Here is a 24,632-nt window from a genome sequence, read left to right on the forward strand (position 1 = left end):
CACGCCGTCACGCACGCGGTTCTCTGCCCCTCTGGGCCTCCTCTACTCCTGCACTTTGTGGAACACCTTCACTCTATCACATCTAACTTCTTTACTATTGGGCACTATTTCTCACCTCTCTCTCTCTCTCTCTCTCTCTCTCACTATTAACTCTGTGTGTGTGCTCATTTTTTACGTAGATGGATTTACAAAAGATCCTCGCTTTCATTTTCTTCTCTCAATAAGCTGCTGCTATCTGGGTAACTCTTCGGGACCTATGGACTACACCAGAACCAGTGCTTAGTAACATTCTATACCTGCGTTTCCACGACGTTAGTCAGTTTTACGAACGACTTCCGACTCAATCGTTTTTCTGCTAATACTCTTGAATCAGCATACTAAGGCACTCTCACGTCGATAAATTTCTTAGGAGAGACATACTGCCGACAGTTAGAATGTCATTTCACATGACGTTTAGCTCTGTTATGTGAACAATATTTTCTCTTGAGTTTGCGATTCAGCAGGCGGCACAGTATTTCTTGCTATACCAGCGTTAACGTAGTCACAAGTGAGCCTAATTACGGTTGTTGGTGGCTTGGTCCAGTTTCTCCACGTAGTAACAGATTGCTGACACGTTTCGACAGTCTTACCTGTACAACTAGCGGCATCAAAAGATTGAGACGCACAGTGTTCGAATATCTCAATATTGCTACATACTTTTTCGAGAACCTGAACTCTAGCATTCCGTCGGTTGCAATAATACTGATAGGACGTAAGGCGTTCGCTATTTGGCGAACAAAAATACAGATTTCACAGATCGGTATCGCAATACTTTGACTCTAACTTAAAAATATAAATGTTGGTTGTCATGTAAGACATTCGGTACCTATAGCGGATTAGTCCTCGTGTGGCGTTGAATAAACTCTCTAATAAGCCAGACTTGTTAATTCATTACTAACTACTCTACGGCCACAATATTATGCCGCTCTCGAACTTAGTAAAGCATTTCAGCTCTTAGTCCTGAAAATGAGCTGAGCATATGTTTGTTTGTCGCAATGTTCCTACTAATATAATAACAAAGGGCTAGGGTTGTTGTGTATATTTTCCGCTTCTGTGCTTGTTCTGGATTGGGGTATGTGCCTACACGTTTTCAGCAGCTGTATTGATACCAAATGAGCTTTTATTTATGTTGTATTACTGGTAAGCCAATGAGCGAATAAATAACTCCTATAAAATAACTCTAAAATAATGAACACATAAATACAAATCAGTAACACATGATAAATAAAGAATAACTACAGCATAATATAGATACCACCTAAGAATGAATTTATTTTGGACTATTTTATAGTAAGTGTTGTTTATGGAATGCAACTAATCTGCATTTTATGCTAAACATAAATTTATATATGAAAATAAGTATGTCTTGATGAGTATTTTTCCATTGTTCTGAAACAGTTTTTTGGTTCCTCCGTAGAGAAGCTTTTGACTGTGGTATACGTTGAACTCAAAGATGTATGTCAACTTATTCTTCTTATATGGTATTGTTTATTTTCATAGCGTAGCTAGTACCTGATGTATTGTGTTATTACGGCTACTAGTTAACTGCTTAACAGTGTGGTTAATTCAAGACGATCAGAATGAGAAATTTCCACCTCGTGTAGTGGATTAGAGTCTTCAGTCGCTTCAGAACTACTTCTAAGGTGGCTTCAATGTCGTTATACACCTGTAATCGCCTAGCTGTATCAGTGGCATAAATACGGCGTAAACTGTTAAAATGCTTCTTGAGTACTACCTAGATTGGGAAGATAATTGACTCTGGTAACTTTTCGAATAGAGTTCAGTGCGCGGTTATATCAGTTTGAATTGTGGATGGTAGAACAAATTCATAAAGTTGTAGACAATGTTATTGAATAAACTTGCGTAGTTAAATTAGATGGTAATTCTCTGCACTGGTAACTGCGAGCGAGCTGATTTGGAATATGCACATAACATGCATGCATGCGTTCAAGTCTGAATGAGATTCTAATACGACGTACAGAAACTGTAAAACAACAGTCGGTTTACATGTCTAGAGAGACTAAAACGACGATAATTACTTGTGTCTTCCTGTGTAGAAATCACCTAATGTGCGAGCATTAGGGGTTGTGGACAATGTGGCATAAGGTGGTTTGGATCGGTCGGGGAAGCGTGGACGGATAGCCCAAGTGGTCGAGGCGACGGCTCGCTATAAGCGGGAAATCCGGATCGGAGTCCCGGTCTGGCACAAATTTTCATGTGTCACTAATAAATTGTGCAGATGATGTGAAATGAGATTCGCAATTTGCGAACCAGTTTGGTACCTTTGATTTTGCTGCACCTATAGTCTCTCGTTTTTGTACTGTCATGAGCTTCGTATCCTATTTCCAAAGATAAGTCGTAGGATCTGTGCTGGCCGTGTTCTTCAGTAACTGGATTATCCAGTACGCTTTGGAACTTCCTGTAGTTCGCTTTTTCGGATATTACATTTGCTTCGAAATCAGACTTTCTGTGGACTGACATGGTGCGTTACTTGATACGGGAAAGGTTTATGTTGAGTGAATCGTACTGGTGGGTAAAGACCTATTAAGCGTTTTTTTACACGTTGACTATTGAAAAAGAGGGACGGGTTTTATACAGTTCGCCATCTTCCATACAGGTGGACGCAAGGAGTTTATTGTCGTGCTTCAGCTCCATGTTGTACCCACTGTTAGCGTCTTTAGAGTAGCCTCATAAGGTGCTGTGGCTGTAGAGGTCAGCGTGCAGTCATATACTTCAACAGTCTGCACTTCCATAACATGCGAGTCTTGGACGTTTGTTGACTGGATCTGTGGCGTAGTTTTGGCAAACGTGTTGAGAGCGAACAAACTAGAAATGGTTTAATACATTACGAAAGCTACAATCATTAATGTGTGTTCCATTCCAGCTTACTTACTGATGAACTACTTGGAATGGAACTGCAAGTAACTGACATCTTGAGATCGACAGTCCGTAAGTGTGGCTCAGGTAGGGTTGGCCAACGAATCTATTAACCAGCGAGTAACTGCGGTTTGCGAGTAGTGCGCTGCGTTCGGTTACCTCCGGTACTACCGTAACAGGCGACGATGAAGTGGAAGGCGGGCTGGAGCAAGCGGAGCAGTTTGTCATTTCACCGGAGCAGAGACGTGTTAGTGCCAACAGTAACATTCGGAGGCGATGGTGTTATGGCGTGTCGTGTTTTTCATGGAGGGGGCTTGCACCCCTTGTTGTTTTGCGTGGCGCTATCACAGCACAGGCCTACATTGATGTTTTAAGCACCTTTTTGCTTCCCACTGTTGAAGAGCAATTGGAGGATAGCGATTGCATCTTTCAGCATGATCGAGCACCTGTTCATAATGCACGACCTGTGGCGGAGTGGTTACACGACAATAACATCTCTGTAATGGACAGGCCTGCAGAGAGTCCTGACCTGAATTCTTTAGCACACGTTTGGCATATTTTGGAACGCTGACTTCGTGCTAGGCCTCACCGATCGCCAATGATACCTCTCCTCAGTACACCACACCGTGAAGAATGGGCTGCCATTCCCCAAAAAACGTTCTAGCACTTGATTGAACGATGGCTGCGAGAATGGAATCTGTCATCAAGAATAAAAGCGGGCCAACACCACATTGAATTCCAGCATTACCGATGGAAGGTACCACGAACTTTTAAGTCATTTTCAGGCAGGTATCCGGGATACTTTTGATCACATAGTGTAGTAAGCTGAGTTACAACCCGCACCTTTTCTTCCTACGCTATGTCCTCTAAGGTCAAACGCACATACTCGACCTGTTAAGCTTACCTGCTCTTACCTGTTACCCACATGTTCATATGATGCACTCCGACATGAGAGACTTGATTAATCTCTGAATTAGCACCGCAGCACTCTGGGAGGATTTTGTGCACGATAAAATATAAGGGGCAGTCAAATAAAATAGAGAAAGATGGGGGAAAATAAGTAAACTGCTTACTACTTAGAAAATAGCCGCCGTAACTGTTAGTACATTTATCCCACTGCAAGACAAAGCGTGCGGGCGCACATATTTGCAAAGTCGTTTCGTGTGCGCTGCAGAAGTTTCTATTGGAAGCTTACACATCCTCCATATGCTCACGATCTCTCCCCCATGTCATTTCCATGTTGTTGGAGCCCCCCCCCCCCCCCCCCCATGAAGAAAGACATCAGTCCCTGTTGATTTGCTCAGGACGAAGAGCTGCATGCCAGGTTGCAATGACAGTTCCTTAGGCAACCGCAAACAATTTTCCATGAAGGCACTGACCATCTTGTCTCACAGTGCGATAAATATATTGTCAGTTACGGTGATAGCGTCTGAAATAGTTAACAGTGTACTTCCTTTTTTCCATCTGTCCTCGTTTGACTGCCCCTTTTTAAGTAACAAGCTAATCTTGTAAAATCTTAATACTTTTTTGACGCACTATGTCCTGCAGTTTGGTTGTTTCACGTGCGTTACAACAATTACGCAAAGGTACGGATGACACTAATCAGAATTCACGGAACGTACGCGACCGAAAACTAATTCCACTTGCCAAGCACTTCTGCCTTTACCAAAACATTTGCTTTGTTATAAAATTGCCGTAACAGTGCTTCTCTGCCACGCGACGCAGAAACGAAACGCAGGATACAGTTAGATCTGCTGGCAATAAGTTTTAAGATATTCTCCAAGACGCAAAATAATCTACTGCACAGTCGCGACCAGTACGTCATCAGCGACGATCTATTAGGAGCACTGAGACAGTATCCAACTAGACAATGAGCATCATCCAACTTACCCACAGCTGGTTGAGTGATGGGGCATTACGCGACACAAGACTTCATCGACATAAAATGAACAAATATAAAGCATATTACAAAACTGACGTGGAACTGCCATGTGACGTCAGTCAAGCCGCTTTACTGATATTTCACCTTCTAGTAATAGTGTCGGGTGTCGGTTCCTCCAGTGGAGCCGCTTTCAAAACTCCACTTGAAGTAATTTTCTCTTAATGCCAACCCTTGCAAAACGTAATCCTGGGATGGACTATTTTTACACCTGGGCTTGAAGGTCTGAGACAGGGCTAGCAGCATGTTGCTAAGGGGTGTTTGCCCTTAAAAACTGCATCAGACTTCTGGTTCTTGCCCATCGTATTCTTATGACAGCTCTCCAGGAAATTCCTGAGACCGCTATCTGACTTTCCGTTCTCGGGCGCTCAGGTTTCGCATCGCGCGACAGTGTGTGCTTTCGGCCGTCGTGTGTTACATCGAATTCAGATTGCAGCGCTTAATCAAAACTGAAATACCTCGCGATTCTCAGTTAGTACAGCATGACGTTTACACCAGTTGAGCTTAAATAAAAGAACGCAAACATACAAGGTATGCTCCAACCTTCCTTCTTATCTTCATCAATTATTGTGATTTAAGAAATTGACAAACTGAAAATAAGCCTGGTCAGTGAAGTCACGTTTCACCTCCATGTCTCAATTTGCCACTTATTTTTCCCCTGATAATGATTTGTTAATATGAAAACTCTATTTTCACAGTAGTACGGAGTCCACGCTGAACAGGGTAAGTAATTTTTAAGATAGGAGGAGGGCAAGAGCATAGTCAGAGGGCAACAGGATCATGTCTAATAAAGCAGTGAGGTGATCAAACTAGCCTCCAGATAGTTCTACGTTTTTACGTCAAAATGAAGATGAAATGTGTAGAAGTTATTTAAAAAGCAGACAATCAAAAAGTTTTTTTTCTTGTGTAGAAACGAAGATCATTTATTGTGTACCGCATCAGCTTCAGTGCAAATAAATGTTTTCTCTTAATGTAATCGGCCAGAGGAAATACTAGTTTCCTTATTACATAGACAACATAATTTCATTGCTCTTAATTTTATTTTTGCTTTATACAGCAAAACTAACAGTATTCGTGTTAATTAAAATTCAATTTGGATCTTCACGTATTTCCATATAGTTCTATTTTATCCTCTTGGAAAATATAATCTGCTTGCATCATATTAAAAAAAGCCAGTTTTATTCATAATTCAGTATTATGATTTTGAAAGCTTTATTTTCATACATCCAAAAGATGGGAGTATATTTTAAACAGTTTCCGATTTCTACGCATTTCTAACTTCCACACAAATAGGAAAATTTCTGACCATATTTGTATCCAGATGTGTTAAAATCTTTCCACGGAAACAGATGACAGTCGGCTTGATTGGCCTGTACCCAGCACGCATACTGTGCAGTCCTTCGCGTGGCCAGCGCTGGGTGTAGCCTAACGAGTAGGCAACCCGCCGGAGACAGCTGTGTTGCGGAACACTCGCGCTATTTTCCATGCTTCATCAAGAATTTGCGTGAGGGAAGCTCGGTATTTTGAGCGAGTCTTCATCCATTGTGACAACAGCTTTAATGAAAACACAGCTTCGAGTCGTGTCTTGCTTCAGTCTGACCCGCGGATGACACCACATCAGACAAACAGCTGTGACACATACATAAGATCGGGCCGCCGACTCAAATATTCTTCATGTAAATTATCGGCAGGGAAACATTTTATTTAAATACCTTGGGAATTAGAAAACCACTTCAGCTGTATGAAAATCATTTTCATTGGACTCACTGACGGTTTCGTGGCATCACTACCACATTTTCTGGTGAACATCACGTACGTATGTCACTTCTAAACGAATTACCCTGTATGGTATTTTTTTTTTTTTTTAACAAAGGATACAATTAACGGAAGCACAGCAAAGTTAAAGAAAATTATTCGACACGCGAGTTACTGAAAGAAAGAGCAGCCATTGATTCTACAACAGCTACTGGCAATGAATGCTGAGAATAATCAAAAGGAAAAAATTAAATATGCGAAAAATCACCTAATGCAGGTTTGGCCAGTTTTCACAGCTTGTTTTCAAGAAATAATCCAAACAAGATTACAGGAATAAAGAAAAAAGATCTATCGCTATCGATACGCTTTCTAGTTCTGTTGCTAATGTCACCGTCCTCGATGGGACAATTAAAACCTAATGTTCCTCCTTTCTAGGCTTCAGGATTTTTCCGACGAGGTTACAAATTCTGGCAAGCAGTATGGGAGGGTACCAGTCAATTTACATTGTCTAGACGCCCTGAACGGGGGTCCCTTCTACTTTCAAAGCTATGTCTTGTGAAAACAAAACAGTTCATGCAATTAATTTTTGTAACAGCACACCTAATTTTACGCCTGTTAGCTTCACGCTTTGTGTTAAATGATTTAGGTGCCTAAGTTCCGTTATCAATCGACAGGTTTCAGACTCAACAAAGGTATCACCAGGAACGAGGGACTAGCAACAGATTCAAAAACTGAAATACAGTGGTGATACTGTTTCAATCTGTTACTGGCGAGTGGCAGTATGTTTTCAGCAATTTGATGGTAAATGCAACATGTTCGTAGTAGATATAATCATTACTTAGCAAGAGCTAACACTTCTGTAAGAAGAATCCTCAGTTTTGGACTACCACCACTAGCTTAACACGTTCGCTCAAGATATCTCTTTCGCAATAAACTTTCCTGTTCGTATTCGAATGCATGAACTCCTCGATGTGAAGAGGGGTGCCATGTTGAATCTCCGACGTTGATGTCTTGTCTGAGGAGGTTGCTCTGTGGCTTGTTCTAGGTTATTTCAGGCGAGTGCGGAGATTGTTCCTTAAGAAAACGTCATTCATTCACAAATGACCTAGTGCTCTGAGTCTCATTATCTTGCACTCGAGAGAGAAAGAAGAAGACTGCAACTCTTCAATGATTTACTTCTGTTACTTGTACGTCAAAACGAAAAACAACGAAAAATTTCCAACGTATGAGTCCGTGTGTCATACTCCATCGGTCTCCAACTGCATTGATAAACGCGACGTCAACAGTGCCTTCTTTTACACTAACACTACTACAGGCGGTTTAGTCACCGTGCTGAACGATTACATGACATGGACGTGATTAATGATGGCGATGGCAACGTGCGCCAGTTTAAAATACAAAATTAGAAAACAGTCGGGGTTGCATTTTCTGACAAATTATAAAGGAGCATACAAAAGGATATCGAGGGAATTGATTTAGCTTCTAAATTACAAAAATGGAACAACATTAATTTGTATTCGGTGAGGTTCTGAAAGGGAATAATAGATTTTTATTGCTGTAGTTATACAGAGTCTGGTAAAACTAACATTTATTTTTTAATAACTCGCTCCAGATTATACAAGTATCCGTTTAACGAGGTACACCTTTAACTTCTATTGAACCATTGCCCACTTAAGCCACGTGTCGCTTAGCGTGTTACGAAACAAGTTACGCCCATCAAGATACAGAAGGAAGAGAAATACTTACACATAAGGACCACTCTGCCGTGAGAATAATTGTGGTATGAAGACCTGTATTTGAAAACTTTAAGTGCTAATTTGTCATTAACGGCGAAACAGTACTTAAGGAGTATAGTAAATCTGAAAAGTGTTGAAATTTCTCTGGACTTCATATTTTTCTATGTTGTCTTGGAGTACTTATAGTGCAAACACTAGTAAGTTGCTGTCATATTTTCTGAAATCTACTTGTTTGTGTAAACTAACAGTGTTACATTAATTTTATTTTCTTAATGGCAGTGATACAGTAATAAATTCTTATGTTTAAATATGTGACTATTTCCTGACTGCACATAGAAAGAAGTACGTTTTAGCTGTTCATGATGTAATAAAAGAAAGAAAGAAACGAAATGTTGGAAACCTGTTTTCACCGAAGGCCTTTAGTAACAAAGTGAAGAAAGAAATTTCTTAATGGACAGGTATTATTTTAAACAGAGTGTGAGAGATGTCTGGAAAATTCTTGCTATGGTAAGGGGCAGCTTGGTGAGGTATGCTATGAGTTTCCCTGTAACACTAGGGTTATCCAAAAAGTCTGTACCCTTTAGGTAAAGAGATGTAAAGCTTAGTTAGGCGGAAACTTACTGATTAGCAATTGACAAAAAAACATATCATTTTTGTCATGTTGGGCGATTATTCCTGTATGGAACTATTTTGCCTCAAGGGATTGGACTCTCGTGCGACATGCTTCTACATAAGTTCCGTCGTTCTCAAAATACTGACCGGGTCTGTAACAGAAAATACAGGAGTTGGTGACAGTACGGTTAGTACTTCAGACGAAAGCCAAATATCTCTCTGCATGACGCCTGCGGAAAATGTGTTATTTGCAGTCAGAGGCGTCGCAGATCAGCACTTTCGAACAGAGCATCGCGCGCCCCGTATTCTTAATGGTTTGTGACAGTGTCCGCGATCGGCATATCTGAAGGAAATAGCTATTAATTCATTAATCGTATGTCAATTGTTATTGACACTGCGCTGCAACCATCTCCACTATAAGATGGTCATTCGTGAGGCACGGCCACCTACTGTCCTTTTAATATTGCATATTTTGTGGCTTTCGGCGCATTACATACAAAAACAATAAGCTACCTTTTCTGTCCCTATGTCAGACCCATACATCTGCTGGAGCTGGCGCTGAATTTCTGTTTGTGTATGATCCAAAGCTTTTTCCCCGTTACGAAAGGAGCAATCTGGATTAACAGAAGACGATAGCAGCAATCCTAACAGTTTCTGTCCAGAGAAAGAATAAGATGACTTTGAGTGTCGAGGAAGGAGTGAAGAGACCGGTGCGGCAGAAAGTGAGCTGTGGTGGCGGGATTCCTCGTGGCCACGGGAGGCTGGCGGGCGCTGACAAGCCGGCCAAATCGGATTTGGACGCGGTTTGCCGTGCCTGGCAGGGCTCCGGCGTCACCGAGACGCCGCCTCGCCGGCTTAGGCGGCCAGGCCGGGGGACCGCGCAGTTCTTAAACCTCCAGCTGCGCCTGGCTCAACGGAGCCACTGTCTTATTTCTGTGCACATATTCCTGCATAAAATTCTGACTACATCTCTCTCTCTCTCTCTCTCTCTCTCTCTCTCTCTCTCTCACACACACACACACACACACACACACACACAAACACACACACAGTAATGGGGGTTTTGTTAAAAGGGGATAGAAGAGAGAGAGAGAGAGAGAGAGAGAGAGAGAGAGAGAGAGAGATATGTGTGTGTGATTTCCTAAGGAACTGAGGTCTTGGGCCCACAGCCCTACACACTACTTAAACTAACCTATGCTAAGAACAACACAAACAGCCATACCCGAGGGAGGACTCGAACCTCCGGCGGGAGGGGCTGCGCAATCCGAGAGCCTCAAACCACGCGGCCACTCGGCGCGGTGAGAGAGAAAAGGTGTAGGGTTTAGTATCAGGTGCCTACAACGACGCAGAAAGTTAAATGTGTATAAAATTGTCGTCTACGACTGCAGGGGGGCTGCACCAAGTTGTCACGTGGGCTGCGCTTCCAAGTCGGGGCTGGCCAGTCTCACTTGTACGGCGGTTTCTGAAACTTCGTAGTACATCATCCTACTGCTGCGACCACAATGACCCCATTTAATTATTGGATTTCTTTGGTTTTACTACTGAGTTTCATGAAGTGCACAGCTTATTACGACTATGGCTCAGTTTACAGTTTACGGAGAAAGGGAGGGGGGGAGAGAGAGGACTTCTTGACTACTAGTTTATGTAAGCTACTCGACTGAATAAGGCCTGCTAACTCGTAATTTGTCTGTCTCTATTATTTTCAGTGAAGTAAGTTCTTAGTATCAGCCGATTGTGAAAGACTCTGCACTACGGAAGGAAAGTGAGAATGTCTGCTTAGGACCAAATGATTATGAAGGCAAACAAACCGGTCAGCTCATTGTGCCAAGTGCTAAATCACTACCACCCGACGTCGAGCTTGATACCTTGCGAAATACGCTATCAACTATCCAGTGGTAGAAATAGTAAGAAGAACCAGCGGGCAGTCGTATGGGCATGGCTGTATCGTCTAACCAGAGAAGATAACACCCTGACTTTGTTATTTATTGAGATTCAGTTGGATTACGTGGCTGATTGCTGTTCTGCAGATTACTGATGCATTTGCTTGACTCTGAACTATTTCGATCATTCTCTTAAACAGATCGACTGTAGTGGGTGTGATATTGGCGAATAGAAGACGCGTGTGTGTGTGTGTGTGTGTGTGTGTGTGTGTGTGTGTGTGTGTGTGTGTGTGTGTGTGTGTGTGTGTGTGTGTGAGAGTGTGAGTGTTTGTGTGTGTGTGTGTGTGTGTGTGTGAGAGAGAGAGAGAGAGAGAGAGAGAGAGAGAGAGAGAGAGAGAGAGAGAGAGAGAGAGAGGGGGGGGGGGGTGCATGTGAAGACAATGGACTAGGTTCTTTAATCACTGATCGCAATTCATGAAACTGTGACACCCACAACTGCAACTTCAGCTGCAAGACTACGCCCGATAACAAGAGCTATAAAAGCAGAATCTGGAAAAATAGCAGCAGCAGCTTACATTACAGCAAATCATTAAGCAAGAACAGCCTCCACTGCTACCGTTCTGCGCCATTTAATCAACAAAACGAAGAGTGGTCTCATACCACAGACGTTGGGACGTTGCAAAACATTGTGCTTTCATGCTATCTACTACCCCGCGCCACCCCCCTCCCCCCCCCTAAATGCTGTCTCTTCTACAAAAATTACGTCCTCTCGACAAACGTGTGAAGATTTGCTGAAATCCATAGTTTGCTCTCTGAAGTATTGCGAGCAGAAAACACATATTGTAGAGCCAGCCTGGCATTTTTTCGTTCTCACAAGAAGTTGCGTCAATCGTATGCTACATGGACAGCGTATATCAAAGGGCTGAGGCGTAAGTGTAGATTTTTGTATAAACATCAAAATTGTAGGGAATCCCATGCTGAATCATCAGTGCGTGATACTTTTGCGCGGTAAATGGACGGTAAAGGCGTGGTGGCAAACAGTCAACCATCCGGTTACTTTCTTAGTTCGGCCGCCATGTCGGATACAAAATACGTTTTGGAACATAAACTTGTTTATATTTTCTTTTAAAATAACAAAGGACATGAGTATTCATTAGAAGTTACACCCCCTGATTATCTTGATTCACTGTGCAGGATTACCTTCACAAGGTTTAGGGTGTGCAAAGAATTACGTATTACACATTCAACTAAAGTCTTCTGCAGCACCTGGCTGTTCCAGAGCTGCACTAGTGCCAGTAGCAGTTCGGGAAGACCTCACGTCTCAAGTAAATCGTCTGGTAATAAACTACAAAACCCAAACTGAGACTGGCGTCTATTCCATTTCAAGACCAGAAGAGCTCATTTCAAGACTATAAAACGTACAATATTTAAAACTGTTTTATACGAAGTTACTTTTCAGTAGCCATTATACCAACAGCCCTACCGTTTAATGATGATAAACGCTATGTCTGAATTGTACAGGTAAAAGAAGTTGCATTTCGGAATAGTCAACGGACGCCTATTATCCAAAGTTTTCCGGAGCGACTTATTCAAAACATTCACAGCACAGTGAATTACGTGGACGATATGTTTGTGGTGCTACAAGAGAGCAACATCGTGTAAATTTACATTTACTGTTCCACACACATTAACAGCTGGAATTAACTTCAACCAATTAACGTGCGAATTCTTTCGTAATCTAATGGAGTACTTAGGCCGCATATATCAATTGTAAACGACTTCAAGCGATTCAGCAACGTCTGGAAGCAATAAAGAAAGCTAAGTACTTAACGAACATGAACCACCTGGAGCCGTTGGTTGGTTGGTTGATTGATTGATTTGCCGGAGGGGACTATACAGCGAGGTCATCGGTCCCATCGAATTAAGGAAGGGTGGGCAAGGAAATTGGCCGTGCCCTTTCAAAGAAACCATCGCGGCATTTGCCTGAAACGATTTTGGGAAATCACGGAAAACCTAAATCAGGATGGCAGGACGCGGGTTTGAACCGTCTTCCTTCCGAATGCGAGTCCAGTGTGCTAACCACTGCGCCACCTCGCTCGGTTTTCAGCTATTCCTCGCAAAACAAACTGTTATCCAAAATTCATGCGGAATGTTGCTCATATCGCCAGAGTCCTTAATAATGTTTGCAACAAAGATGTGAAATATGAGAAGTAACAGCTATGTCAGGAGGGATTTCATAAGTTACAACACTAACTAAAGTCTGTTCCTTGTTTGGTGACCTACGATTCCTCAAAGTGGCTTATCCTGGACACGGACGCATCTCAATAGGTTGTCGGGGTCGTTCTTTCTCACAGACGTGATGAAGGGCTTGAATGACTCATCGCGTACTCACGTAAAACGCTCACTTCTTCTCATATTAATGGTGCAAATGGTTCTGAGTTCTATGGGACTCAACTTCTGAGGTCATCAGCCCCATAGAACTTGTACCTAGGTTAGTTAGGTTTAATTAGTTCTATCACACACATCCATGCCCGAGGCAGGATTCGAAACTGCGACCGTAGCGGTCTCGCGGGCCCAGACTGTAGCGCCTAGAACCGCACGGTCACTCCTGCCGGCTCTCATATTAATAACCCTTAAATTGAAAAAGAGGCACTGACTGTCATATTTGGCATTCAGAAATTCCATACATTTCTTTACAGTACAAAATTTCGCCTCACAACGGAACATAAACCATTAATTTTCTCGTTTTACGGCAAGTTGCAAAAGTGAGCATGAGAGGGAGAGATGGGGGGAAGTGATGCATACGTGCGTATGATAAACCCTTTCCCTCGCAAACATCTCTCTCTTCCATATCTCCTGTGTTACCACAGATAACGTGTCACTGATCTCATTTGTACTAAGATTGCAATACACCCGAGCAGCCTGTTTGCTTTCACCAGCCCGGGTGCAATGCATACGCTCTAATAAATGCCCACCAACATGCAGGCTTCTACGGTTGTTGTCCCCTGAGCTGGAAACAGCACTTAGATTATAAATCTGTAATCTTGAGGCTGCAAGAAACTCTTAGTGAGGAAGTGTTTGTTTTATAAATGATTAAACTTCCGATCAGTTTGTTTATATGGGATGCCACTCGCTTTCTATTGGCAGAACACGAGAAACTGCACAATTACCTTCCCTTTAGAGTCACAAATGATTTCTATTCTTCAACAAATTAATGAACTGCATATTTCCGTTATTAGCACCACACTGTTCTCAACTATATGTGCAAATAACGACACATTGATAGTAAAGTCTTGACTAATACCGGTCGCGGAAGGCTGCATGTCTGTCTTCCGACACTGCTGAACCAGCTCTGCTCTTACAACCAAACCACTTCGCCAGCCATCCAAGCTAGACGCGTTCTTTCTTAGGCCGCCCAGCTAGCCGTCTAACGCACTGCTTCCCGATCGGCCGCCAGCACGAATCCGCCCGGCGGATTAGTGTCGAGGTCCGGTGTGCTGGCCAGCCTGTGGGTGGTTTTTAAGGCGGTTTTCCATCTGCCTCGGCGAATGCGGCGTGGTTCCCCTTATTCTGCCTTAGTTACACTATGTCGGCGATTGCTGCGAAAACACTGTCTCCACGTATGCATACACCATAACTACTCCACCTCGTAAACACTGGGGTTACACTCGTCTGGAATGAGACGCTCCCGCGGGATCCACCGGGGGCCGAACCACACAATAACTCTGGGTTCGGTGTGGGGCGGCGGTGGGGTGAGTGAACTGCTGTAGCCTGTTGGGTTATATACCACTGTGAGCTACGGCGGGAACGAAGCCCCTCTATCGTTTCTAGGTCCCCAGTTCAATACATAAATACATACATACATAGGCGCGATCGTAAGACCATCGAAGTGGTTAGTCTGCCTTTTCGTTTAGTAGTTGCTGGTTATTAATACTTGCGAAATAATTGAATGATAGCCCGGTACTGAGAGATACTTTAAATAAATGGCTCAAATGGCTCTGAGCATTATGGGACTCAACTGCTGTGGTCATTAGTCCCCTAGAACTTAGAACTACTTAAACCTAACTAACCTAGGGACATCACACACATCCATGCCCGAGGCAGGATTCGAACCTGCAACCGTAGCAGTCGCACGGTTCCGGACTGCGCGCCTAGAACCGCGAGACCACCGATACTTTAAATAAAAATGCAAGTAAATACACTGTCTAGCTTGCTTAATGTTAATAACAGAGGACTGTCATTTTGGCGCGCAACTTCCGAATGCAGCAGCAAATGGCGGAGAAAGACCACAATTTAGGCGGCTTTTCTCACAATACCCGTACCTAACAAACCATCTATCATCGGCACCTCACACCACATTACGCCATCTTGCAACTGCTGCCGTTTCTTATACCAAAAGGTGAGGGCTGCAAAGCCACACATATTACAGTTTGTCCTTAAGAACTGCCTTCCAGAAAGAAGTCACAATCAGTACAATGTTAAGCCCTCTTCCTCGGCTGCCTTGCAAACCCGCCTATCAGAGTTTCTTGTCACTGTATCCGTATGGCGAAGGATACGGCTGATGTTGGGCGGAGCATTGGCCGCAGTGCCCCCTCCCCCCTTCCCCTCATTCTCTTCCAGAGCTCCGCACATACTTTTCATTAAAAAAAGCACGATCCAGATGGTACATGGAGTACTGATGCTCACATCGAACAACAGTGTGTTTCAAAATTTATATATATGGATTTTAAGGCTTTGTAGTGTTTATTACATTCAACTCACAATTATAAATAATACGTCAAGTGAAAGACCTATTCAACAGTTTTTCTTAGAAGAGTGGAATCTGAGCACCAGTCTTCAGACATAGTCGACAGGCTTATTATTTCCAAACTTTGATAGCTGTGTCTGGAGTAATTGTTGCAACAATGCTGCTTCTGAAGTCGGGTAGATCAGCCGGTAGCAGAGGCACATACAGACGATTCTTTGAGCCTCCAAAGGTAAAAATCGCTTGGCGTCAGATGGTGTGTGAACGTCGACGTCATGAAATACAAGCTCTGTCATCCGGCCCCTTGCGGCCAATCCAGCGATCGGGCACAACACCGTTTAGCCGATCACGTACTGAGTTAAGCCAGTGACGCGGCGCACGATCTTGCTGCCAAATAGAGGTCTGTGATTCAGCTTCTTCAAATCGAGGAAAGAGACATAGTTCTGGTGTAGGAACAGAATAAACACTATTTACAGTTGCTTTGTCGAAAAAGGAAGACCTATAAACTTTCCGCCGGGATATGGCACTAAAAAAAAAATCAATTTAGGTGAGCCTCGTTGCAACTGCACCATTTCGTGACTATGGGCTGACGCGCACATTACGTGCGTTCACACTTCCACTTACGTGAAATGACACTGAAGACGACACATCTTCATCATCGTACAGCAACATTTCGTTTTCGAAGTTGGAACGTAAACCGTTCTTGATATCATTTAGAGCTTGTAACAGCTGCAAACGATAAGGACATAGTTGTCCCCTTAAAAGTCTCCACACAGACGTTACTGTGTGTGTAACTTACGCTAAGAACAACACACACACACACACACACACACACACACACACACACAAGCGCGCGCGCGAGGGAAGACTCGAACCTTCGTTGGGAGGGGCCGCATAATCTGTGATATGGCGCTTTTAACCGCGCGGTCACTCCGCGCGGCAGACGTTACTGGAACTGCTAATTCACGACTAGCCTTCCGAACTGTTTTCTTGGGCCTACGCGTGAAAGATAATCACTTGTCCAGGACGTTCTTGAGTCACTCTTGGTCGTTAAGTACTCTTCTTTTAGGAGCGGGTATACAAACAAAACCGTTTCAGTTTAGCTTCCATTTGATGTATTATTTATAACTGTATTGTAAGTTGAGTGTATAAATGCTATCAAGCCTTAAAAACCGGATATTCACTCTGAAACAACCTGTATGACAATTGCCGCTACTGCGTCGTACATAAACCTCCAGCACGCTGATCACTTGGGGACGACACTCTTCGAGGCTCTCGCAAGGCGGCTTGCCTGCTGGCCCCGCGTCATACGGGACATGGAGAAAACAGCACGCTACTGAGGGACCTGCGCGGCAGCACGGCCGACACCTCCACAGCAGTTCTACTACTGGCCAACGTACAGCACCAGTGGAAGCACGGCCACGAAGACTTCGCTGGCCCCTTCCTCAGAGGAATGAGGCTTATCGTCGCAGAATCATATTCCAAGTTTCCTTGTCTGGTTCGAATGGCATGTACCGTAGCTAAGACGATAAGCGCGTTGCAGCAACTATTTGCTATTGAAGGGGAACCTAAACAATCGTTTCGGAAAGTGTTGGTCAGTTTTCGTCCCGTACGTTCTAGTTCGAATGATTCAAATGGCTCTGATCACTCTGGTCATCAGTGCCCTAGAACTTAGAACTACTTAAACCTAACTAACCTAAGGACATCACACGCATCCATACCCGAGGCAGGATTCCAACCGTAGCGGTCGCGCGGTTCCAGACTGTAGCGCCTAGAACCGCTTGGCCACCCCTGCCGGCGCCCTCCTACGGGACTTCGCGAAACTGCTTCATCACTGCCGACACCGTACTCTATGGGACGTCCTAAGGCCAACAACACCCCCACGCCGGCCCGACTGTCACCCGAAACGATGTATGGGTTCGCACCTTTGGTGGAGCCTCAGGACGGATATCAGGCGTGATCAGTGCCGCCCAGGGACAATAAATGTGGAGGCTAATGGCGCCTTGTTGGTACAACACACCAACCGTCAGAGCACACGTTTGGTGGCTTTTCCCTCAAGGCATTCGCCACCGTTCCCAGAGCAAGCGTGATACAACCTTAGACGCCCAGTAGACCCACTTCCCCAGGTTCAGCACCGTCGGAGCGGTTTCCCCATGCAATGCGACACTTCTCCACCTGCAGCAACACTGACCTCCAGCACGGACCCGGAGGCCAGCATCAGTATCAGTACCAGGAACTAACCACAACACAGGACACAGTGACGCCGTAAATGGCGACACACAGTGAAACTTTACCTATCTTCATTCATTACATTTCGGGATCACAGCCGTGTAAACTTGTTTCTTCTTTCTCTAATATTTCGACCATCTTCAGAGTGAACCGAGAGACTGGTTCTTAAACAGTCGTACCTTAGTTTCCAACCACGGCGCCAAAGACATTCATTGGCGGTAAAAAGTATACATAATCTGAGTTCGTAGTTAGACTGTAGATGCAAGCTGAGATATTGATGCATCACTATTAACTGCACTTTAGGGACGTTTTCGTGAGTTTATTAAAGAAAGCCCGGATTCTGTGATTTATCCAAGCTGAAACTCAGAAAACATGAAGATACTCACCCACGCCCCCTCCACCCCTCCCCCCCCCCCTATTGGTACGGCGGTCACGATACCGACTACCGACAGGGCCACTTCTGGCCCTACGCGCTGATTGGAGAGGGATCCTGTATCTCTGCCATCCGAGAACTAGGTCAGTGCCCTGAGATGTCGGCTACAGATGACTCATCTGGCGGCCGGTAAGAGGCGCCAGCGGAACATCACTGACGTAAAGGCAGGCATAGAACCCGGCCGGCAAACGACTGCAAGACACTTTGAACTGCGCTGCGCCAAAGTCCCTACCTTGAAAATAGCGTACCTGGCTATTAATGGATTTCAACAGGACTACGTTCCGGATTGCTGTTCTATCGATTATTCGTGGCTTTCGGTGCCCATGGCCTATCCGGATTATTCTCTTAGTGACTAATCAACTGATTACAATGTGTCCGAACTTTACATGTAATAAAAGTTGCAGCAGTGTAGGAGTATTATACCAAGGAACACTTGCCTTTACTCATATTTAAACGAAATAATACTGCGATCGTTTGAAAATGAGAAGTAGTGACTATCGAGTCACGATAAATCAGTAGTATCCATCTGACTCAGTTCACTTGAACATTTTTTTTAATCATCTTACCGAGTGTACTCGTATAGTAACAGCTCTCTTCATAAAATTTGACTGCTAGCTTAACGAATTTACTGAAACTCCTTTTTGTTTTCATCATTACCTGACAATTGACTGTGTACCTAACTGGTAGCTCGCATTGTGATACAGTTGCGCTATGTATGTATAATAAACGTTTCATACAACGGTGCAAGCAAATGGTCTTCACTTGTCGCAGAGGTCCAGGTTGGAACAAAGTAGAATACTGGGTGTTTCACGTCGTTGCATCATGTAGCTGTTTTGCGGAAGTGCCGAGCAGCGTGTTACGTCGGCTAAGTCCTTCGCAACGGAGACACGTACGTAACTGCCCAACACCTCACACACTCAACAAATAGTTGTCAGAACGCTGTACCGCCCAGATATCCGGAGTTCCATCATGTCGGATATACTGTGTTCTAAGCTCTGACTGTTTAACTGTACACTCAACATGTTTGCTTATAATGAAATATGATATTTAACAACATGTACATATACATCTAGGTCACCCGTCGCAAATCAATGGTGAATGACGTAAACCTCCGACCTAGCTAAACAAATACAGCGGTGCTATGAATGATCAAATATTAGGAATAACAGAGTTACCACTCTAAAAAAACGCTTGGATGAGAATGGCCAAATATTACAAACATCACAGTTACTGTTTGAATGTGTGTGGAGGACTACCGTGCCGCTTGCATTATACCCCTTGAAGATGACGGATCGTCTCGAAAGGAGAACTCGTGCTAAGAGCGCGAATGGCTTTGCAGTTCACCCCCCCCCCCCCCCCCCCCCCCCGCTCCCCCAGGCACATCAGACCGATGATCGAGCTGTGTTACCACTAAACAGTTACACAAAATAAATTTCAAATCATGAATGCAAAAGGAGGCAAATGGTTCTTCCTTTGAGTGTAAGCAGTGAGTATCTATAGAAAATCCTTAAGAAATCTAAAGATTCACAAAGATACGCAAATATTTTAATATGTTATTCTACAAGTAAGACTTAAGAAAAAAGTTTATATAAACATAGGTCCACAAATATTTAGTTACGGAGTTACGGCTAATAAAAAATTTTACCTTAAATTTAGCAACTTCTGTAATATGAAGCCATCGCAAAACTGTACGAGGTTAAAGTAAGGCACGATTTCGAATTATTTTGTTGTTATTGATCTGGTGAATCTAATAAAACATGTTACAGCATCCATAATATCTTCTTCATCGTCTTCAAGTATCAAGCGCTCGTACTGATTATGAACGCTAGGTAGAGAACCTTCTCCGTAAGATTCTAAATACTCCGCTAATGTTTCGTGCAATCGGAATCCTCCAAGTTGGAAAACGTACGCGATATTTGTTAACTGCAGCCGTAGCTTTACCATCGCATTTGCCATAAACAAACACCATATCGGCGCATTCCTCTGTTGTAAATTTGAAAGGTACCCCTGTTCCCTACAAACTACAACAGTTATTATGTGGTTTCACTTAAATACACTGTTGTTGTTGTTATGTTCTTTCACTGAACAATACATAAAACTAACTCTTTTCAAGGTTAGGAAACGACTGAGACAACTCGCTAACGGTTGCCAACAATGACATAAACGTTTCTACATTCTTCAAGGAAAGTAAACATATTTACTTGTACGAGGGTGAGTCAAATGAAAACCTTAAATTTGTAATAACAAATCGAAATTTCGCGCCGTTATCTTGTAAATTGGTAAGCGTGCTACAAACAGCGTGCAGAATGGCCTGTAGGTGGCAGCAAAATTCAGATGCACACATACCGTCGCAGTGTCAGTATAAAAACGGCCGTCCCACTTGCGACTTGCACCAGGGAAGAACAGCGATCTGTTGTTCGGTTTTTGCGTAGTGAAGGTGTGAAACCTATTGAAATTCATCGACGAATGAAGGTTCTGTACGATGATGCATGTTCGTCACAGCAGCAAGTCTACGAATGGAGTAGGAAGTTCGCAAATGGTGTGACTTCAGTGGAAGATGCTCCTCGTCCAGGTCAAGCACAACGAGCTGTGACTCCACAGAACCGAGTGACAGACACAATGACATTGCAGCATGTTTAGAGATCAGTCATGGGTCAGCACACCACATTGTGCATGATATGCTCCAGTTTCACAAAGTGTCGACAAGATGGGTGGCACAACAGCTGACTCCTGAAATGAGAGAACGACATGTTGATGCTTGTGAACTTGTTCGGCGCTTTGAACGAAAAGGCGAAGGCATACGTGCAAGAATCGTTACTGGGGACGACACCTGGATTCGCTTCCATCAACCGGAAACAACGGGGGAGGGAGGGGAGAGAGAGAGAGAGAGAGAGAGAGAGAGAGAGAGAGAGAGAGAGAGAGAGCAAGGAATAGCGCCACTCCTCATCACCAAAACCAAAGAAGATTCGAACAGAACCATCAGCAGGGAAGGCTATGCCCTCTTTTGGGACGAAAAAGGAGTCATTTTGGAGCATTACAGGCCTAGAGGGACCACTGTCACCAGTGTATCATACACAGATCTCCTACAAAATCATCTACGGCCTGCAATCAAATGAAAGCGACGTGGATTGCTGTCAGCAGGTGCCCTTTTGCAACATGACAATGCAAGGCCCCACACTGCCCGTACAACAGTTGCAACAATCACAGACCTACATTTTGAGTGTCTTCCTTATCCACCATACTCACTAGACCTTGCCCTCAAGTGATTTCCATATATTTGGACCACTCAAAGACGCAATGGGAAGTAAGAAGTTCCGTTCTGATGAAGAGGTACGCCACGCTGTGCATCAGTGGTTGCGCGGACTACCAAAAGAATTTTTTCTAAAGGAATTATGCACTTTGTAAGCGCTGGAGGACTTTCATTGAGCGTGGGGAAGATTATGTTGAAAAGTGATACAGCTTTGTACCACTTCTGCACAATAAATAATATTTAAAAAAAATATTCAAGGTTTTCATTTGACTCACCTTCGTATAATAATCTTTGCTTCTCTGTATGTTCTGGAAAACTATGCATATACACCTCTGGGACTTTAGTAGATTCGCCAGACCAATAACAACCAAATAAATGGAAATCGTACTTTAATTTAACCTTGTACAGTTCAGCGATGGCTTCACATTAGCGTAGTTGCTCAATTTCGGGCAAAATCTTTTATTCATGTAAGCCTATACTATACCTCCTCTGCTTTCATCCTTACAGGAGATGCACGAGGAAGTATGTAAAATGGTTCGAGATGCCCTTTCGGCACGCGTTTACTCTTAGAAAATTTTCTACAATATTTCATTGTTTTCTCATGTAAAACGTGAAATATTTCTGTGTGAACACAGCATCTCCATTTCATCTCATCCTCCAGTCCTCCTCCATGTACGTAGTACACGGAGTAAGAATCAATATAAGTTCTTTAACTGCCTCTTATGCAAATGGGGTAAAGTTCGTGTCAATTTTTCCACGCAGGTACGTCCGTGCGATTATTCAGCGTCGCGTTGCATTCCAAGGTAAAGTGAAAATTACCAGATATAGAGATACGTACCACCAGTGCTCTGATTTAGCCCTTTAGTTCCGTTTGGAGTGCCGAATCTTCTATAGAGCACTTCAGTTCCGCACTTCTATTTTCTGGTTTCAGCTGTTTCGCTGCAGACGGAGCACTCGCTTAAAATGGCAGAAAACTGGATAAACTTTCGTCTGACCCTCGTATTCACTCGTATTAATTCTGAATAACCGCCACAGTAATTCAATTAACATTTAATTCTAGCCCTGTAGATCAAGAATGCGCCGTCTTGCTGCTGCGTTCTCATTCTGTAAAGTCTCTACCTGCCCTCGTCTTATTATTTCTCTTGCACACTCAACAATAGCTCACTGTTGTTTTATACTGATTGTGTTTAGGAATGGCTCGGATCTCTCTGTAGCTATCGTATCCTCGGGTGGATTTAAAAATACATACAATAGCATGTTCAGTTAACAGTTGTAAGTGAGGAGACGTATTGTGGGCTCTTTAAAATACACCAACTGAAAATTTATTCATATGCACAAATTTCACGTTTTCGAAGTTACGCGATCTGTCCACGAAAGAAGGCGTCTAAATCTGTTTAATCCTATCAATTATTTTTGTAAACGACAACGTGACCGCATTAAACGGTTACGTTTTATTTTTCTTCTGCCATCCCAAACTCTAACTAAAGTCATTATGAAGCGGTATGATAATTCACTTGATCTGTAGTCAAATTTGCAGAGTTGGATGAAAGTAAATCATAATATTAGTTCAATACTAATATTTTGTCATTTATAAAATTATATTAGACTGTGAAAACCGATTGTATATATTTAATCTGTTAAGAAAACCTATTTCGAAGTAATTTTAATGAATCCATGCGATAAATAGAATACTTTAATATGGCGTAGATTTATCCGCTGTGAAGCGGCAGATACTTGCTATACCTGCAGTTTCCGTGTCAAACACGTGTATGTTAATCACTGGTGTAAGTTAAACAGCGAACACTACGATGTGCGATAAATCAGAAAGCAGGCATCTTCATCAGGTAGTCGCGACTGTAGATGCCAAAACGCAATTACTTTCCTCCCAATCAAATAACTACTGATGGACAGTAGTATGATAGTATAGAAATTTTCAGTATTTTTTAAATTTTTTGTTTTTTATTATAAATTTCACTCTGTAAGACTAATGGCTCTCAATTACTACCGAGCGAGGTGGCGCAGTGGTTAGCACACTGGACTCGCATTCGGGATGCCGACGGTTCAATCCTGCGTCCGGCCATCCTGATTTAAGCTTTCCGTAATTTCCCTAAATCGCTCTAGACAATTGCCGGGATCGTTCCTATGAAAGGGCACGGCCGACTTCCTTCTCCATCCTTCTCTAATCCGATGAGACCGATTACCTCTGTCTGGTCTCCTCCCCCAAACAACCCAACCCAACCCTTTTAATTACCACATTCAGTTGAGATGCGACTGAAAGCGAAAGACAGAAATCGGGTAGATCACCTTTGCTATTGATGTGAATAAAAATATGACACCTAGTTTTGAGCGCAGGTAACAGAACGGCACAGAAAAGTGTCTATATTGCAAAGTCGTGTCCTGATTTAGTTTATTCGTAAAGAGAGCGAGAAGACGTAATTCTGAAACTCCATGAGAAGTGATCTCCATCTTTTCCTTCCTCCGTGGAGACCTCAGAAAGCAAGTTACACGTGGCGTCCCACGTTAAGAGTAAGGCGCAACAAGTGTTAAAAGACAGCATATGTTCTGGGTTTCGTGCATAGCTCTCCTGCTGTACGGGTGAGAGGTGCACCACAGCGTTAGAGTGAAATAGCCCGGCAAAGGGGAACGTAGCCAAAGTTGAAGTGCGTGGAACAGTACGAATCTTGTGGGGAAAACGTCTAAAGTAGCGGTATAAGCATCAAATGAAGTGTCGCTTGCAACCGTAGTGAAACTGTGCCAGCAGTTAACCAAGGCCACACACGCGTGTGTGGTGCTGATCCGCCGTGCAGTTCAGATCGTGCACCGTGCGATTTCCATCTTTCCTGCAAGCTGAAAGATCACACGATAATAGATTTTCCAGTGATGACGTTCACTCAGCGATTCTTCAGTGGCTCCTGTATCATGGAGGAACTGAACGACTGGTAGAACGTTCTTTTCAGAAATTCAGTAACTGCATTGCAAAATAATGTCGCTTTGAGCTGTGGTGCAGCAGTCAATAAAAGTAATTTGGCGTGCCATAATAATGTGTACCTTACTTCTTTAAGTCCCCTCGTTTTATACTGTTTTGAAGCGGTCTGTTACGAATGTCAAGGGACCTCACCTCACTTCTCACTGCAAATG

General features: G+C 43.4%; 1 protein-coding gene across 6 annotated transcripts in view; it reads left to right on the forward strand.

The window, feature by feature from the left end:
* Window positions 1-24,632, forward strand: part of LOC126365127 (peripheral plasma membrane protein CASK-like) — a 1,978,716-nt gene that overhangs the window by 762,137 nt on the left and 1,191,947 nt on the right. The gene's annotated exons all lie outside the window — the stretch shown is intronic.

The sequence above is a fragment of the Schistocerca gregaria genome, chromosome 1, assembly GCF_023897955.1.
Source record: "Schistocerca gregaria isolate iqSchGreg1 chromosome 1, iqSchGreg1.2, whole genome shotgun sequence".
Lineage (NCBI taxonomy): Eukaryota > Metazoa > Arthropoda > Insecta > Orthoptera > Acrididae > Schistocerca > Schistocerca gregaria.